The sequence below is a fragment of the Entelurus aequoreus genome, linkage group LG16 (assembly GCF_033978785.1).
Source record: "Entelurus aequoreus isolate RoL-2023_Sb linkage group LG16, RoL_Eaeq_v1.1, whole genome shotgun sequence".
In the NCBI taxonomy this organism is placed as follows: domain Eukaryota; kingdom Metazoa; phylum Chordata; class Actinopteri; order Syngnathiformes; family Syngnathidae; genus Entelurus; species Entelurus aequoreus.
In genome coordinates this window covers 712985-717500 of record NC_084746.1, presented here as the reverse complement: position 1 = coordinate 717500, position 4516 = coordinate 712985, and positions in this window count along the sequence as shown.

Genomic DNA, 4516 nt, shown 5'->3' with positions numbered 1-4516 from the left:
TGTTACACACGACACAGCTGTGGCATGTTTGTTGTTACACACGACACAGCTGTGGCATGTTTGTTGTTACACACGACACAGCTGTGGCATGTTTGTTGTTACACACGACACAGCTGTGGCATGTTTGTTGTTACACACGACACAGCTGTGGCATGTTTGTTGTTACACACGACACAGCTGTGGCATGTTTGTTGTTACACACGACACAGCTGTGGCATGTTTGTTGTTACACACGACACAGCTGTGGCATGTTTGTTGTTACACACGACACAGCTGTGGCATGTTTGTTGTTACACACGACACAGTTGGCATGTTTGTTGTTACACACGACACAGCTGTGGCATGTTTGTTGTTACACACGACACAGTTGGCATGTTTGTTGTTACACACGACACAGCTGTGGCATGTTTGTTGTTACACACGACACAGCTGTGGCATGTTTGTTGTTACACACGACACAGCTGTGGCATGTTTGTTACACACGACACAGCTGGCATGTTTGCTACACACGACACAGCTGTGGCATGTTTGTTGTTACACACGACACAGCTGTGGCATGTTTGTTGCTACACACGACACAGTTGGCATGTTTGTTACACACTACACAGCTGTGGCATGTTTGGTACACACGACACAGCTGGCATGTTTGGTAGACACGACACAGCTGGCATGTTTGTTACACACTACACAGCTGTGGCATGTTTGCTACACACGACACAGCTGTGGCATGTTTGTTGTTACACACGACACAGCTGTGGCATGTTTGTTGTTACACACGACACAGTTGGCATGTTTGTTGTTACACACGACACAGCTGTGGCATGTTTGTTGTTACACACGACACAGTTGGCATGTTTGTTGTTACACACGACACAGCTGTGGCATGTTTGTTGTTACACACGACACAGCTGTGGCATGTTTGTTGTTACACACGACACAGCTGTGGCATGTTTGTTACACACGACACAGCTGGCATGTTTGCTACACACGACACAGCTGTGGCATGTTTGTTGTTACACACGACACAGCTGTGGCATGTTTGTTGCTACACACGACACAGTTGGCATGTTTGTTACACACTACACAGCTGTGGCATGTTTGGTACACACGACACAGCTGGCATGTTTGGTAGACACGACACAGCTGGCATGTTTGTTACACACTACACAGCTGTGGCATGTTTGCTACACACGACACAGCTGGATCAGTCGCACGCCGTCCGTCTTCACTAATGAGCTCAGTGCAGCAATTTTGGGGGAAGAACACAAATGCACACCAAAGATGGTGTTTGGCTACTCTTCAGTGTATTCTGATGTCCCTCCGAGACAGAAGTGGATGATGTCATCCAGTTCAAGGCAGGGCAGCTCAGCTACAGTGAGTACGGAAAGTATTCACACCCCTTTACATTTTTCACTCTTTGTTTCATTGTAGCCATTTGTATTATGCATTTTACTGAGCACATTGTTTAGCAAAACAATAAACATGTTAAGCCATCTTGATGCTTCATTTTTTGTGCACTAACTGAGGTCGAGTGTCAACACATTTGAAGGAAGTTACTATTTTTGAAAGTGTTTCATATTGAAAGAAAGCTAAGTAGAAGTAAGTTTTTGCAACAAATTATACAGAAAAGCAGTGAAATGAACAATGAAACAGAGTAAGAGTGATTCAATTGGTAGGATGTGTGCAGAATTAGCATCTGCGATCTTCTATTCATGCATTACACTGGGATGAAAACAATGAATGCAATGAAATTGTGGTTTTTCTTTTTGAAATGTTCCATTGAAAACACTTAAGTCATTTAAAAATTAAGGTAAAAAATGAGAATGAAGAAAAGTGAAAAACAAATCACCAAAAAATAATGCAGCAATAATATAACATGTTTTTTGAATGTTCTATTGTTGCTTTTTTCATGAAGATTCATGCATTATTCAGAGCAATTACGAGGGTACACTAAGAAGTTAAAGGCCTACTGAAAGCCACTACTAGCGACCACGCAGTCTGATAGTTTATATATCAATGATGAAATCTTAACATTGCAACACATGCCAATACGGCCGGGTTAACTTATAAAGTGACATTTTAAATTTCCCGGGAAATATCCGGCTGAAACGTCGCAGTATGATGACGTATGCGCGTGACGAAGTCAGTTTAACGGAAGTTATGGTACCCTGTAGAATCCTATACAAAAAGCTCTGTTTTCATTTCATAATTCCACAGTATTCTGGACATCTTTTGCAATTTGTTTAATGAACAATGAAGGCTGCAAAGAAGACAGTTGTAGGTGGGATCGGTGTATTAGCAGCGGACTACAGCAACACAACCAGGAGGACTTTGTTGGAGAGCAGACGCGCTAGCCGCCGACCTCACCTTGACTTCCTACGTCTCCGGGCCGCCAAACGCATCGGGTGAAGTCCTTCGTCCTTCCGCCGATCGCTGGAACGCAGGTGAGCACGGGTGTTGATGAGCAGATGAGGGCTGGCTGGCGTAGGTGGAGAGCTAATGTTTTTAGCATAGCTCTGTGCGGTCCGGTTGCTAAGTTAGCTTCAATGGCGTCGTTAGCACAGCATTGTTAACCTTCGCCAGCCTGGAAAGCATTAACCGTGTATTTACATGTCCACGGTTTAATAGTATTGTTGATTTTCTATCTATCCTTCCAGTCAGGGGTTTATTTTTTTTGTTTCTATATGCAGTTAAAGCACCATGCTATCACGTTAGCTCGTAGCTAAAGCGTTTCGCCGATGTATTGTCGTGGAGATAAAAGGCACTGAATGTCCATTTCGCGTTCTCGACTCTCATTTTCAAGAGGATATAGTATCCCAGGTGGTTTAAAATACAAATCCGTGATCCACAATAGAAAAAGGAGAGAGTGTGGAATCCAATGAGCCAGCTTGTACCTAAGTTACGGTCAGAGCGAAAAAAAATATGTATTTCACTGCATTCTAGTCCGTCACTCTAACGTTCCTCATCCACGAATCTTTCATCCTCGCTCAAATTAATGGGGTAATGGTCCGAATCGCTCTAGCTGCGTTGAAAACAATAGGAAAATATGAGGGAGTGAACAACTGACAACGTCACGCTACTTCCGGTAGGGGCAAGGTTTTTTTTATCAGCGAGCAAAAGTTGTGAACTTTATCGACGTTGTTCTATACTAAATCCTTTCAGCAAAAATATGGCAATATCGCAAAATGATCAAGTATGACACATAGAATGGATCTGCTATGCCCGTTTAAATAAAACAATTTCATTTCAGTAGGCCTTTAATTGTATTGAAAACATCTTGAGAAATGAATGCAAATGAAAAATATATATATATATATATATATATATATATATATATATATATATATATATAAATGTACCGTATTTTTCAGACTATAAGTCACAGTTTTTTTCATAGTTTGGCCGGGGGTGCGACTTATACTCAGGAGCGACTTATGTGTGAAATGATTAACACATTAGCGTAAAATATCGTATAATATTATTGATGTCATTCACGTAAGAGACTAGACGTATAAGATTTCATGGGATTTAGCGATTAGGAGTGACAGATTGTTTGGTAAACGTATAGCATGTTCTATATGTTATAGTTATTTGAATGACTCTTACCATAATATGTTACGTTAACATACCAGTTGCTTATTTATGCCTCATATAACGTACACTTATTCAGCCTGTTGATTTATTTTAAATTGCCTTTCAAATGTCTATTCTTGCTGTTGGCTTTTATCAAATACATTTCCCCCAAAAATGCGACTTATACTCCAGTGCGACTTATATATGTTTTTTCTCTTCTTTATTATGCATTTTTGGCCGGTGCGACTTATACTCCGGTGCGACTTATACTCCAAAAAATATGGTAAACAAAACAAGCAAAACATTGTGGCTTATAGAAATGATTATTAAAACAAACTCAAAACTTTTCCACAGATATTCCATGACAGTATAAACCCTTCAAGTGTAAATTTGAACTTACTTCACCATTTTCAAACATAGCCAACAAAAGATAAAATTAGCTGGTTGGTGACAACACACAAATAAAAAGGTACAACATCCTCAAAACAATCTTCAACCAGCAGATTTATTGATTGTAGAAAAATTAGTTCTGATATGACATAATGCATTCTATATAAGATAATATTTTTGAACATTCAATGTACAAAAGAACTCCAATTTACAGTATTGATGTTTTTGTTGTTGACAAAGTCCACACAGGCCAGAAAGCCCCGCCCACTGTGCAGCAGAGAGGAAGTAAACACCTGAAATGTGCTTGACGACCACAACACTCCATCAGGAGTCTAGGAGGACACATGGAGCACTATTCAGTCTTCATGGCGGTTCCTCACGTACAAAAAGAGCTAAGTAGACTTCCTGTGTAAAATGCACACTGGGGGCCTTTTCTACTGTAAAGTGTTTTCCTCCAACATGTCAGAGCTTTTATCATCAAACCACATCAAGTCCAACTTGTGTGATCTCTGCTAAGTGTGAGGAGGCAGGATTTATAATGATTTTATACAAA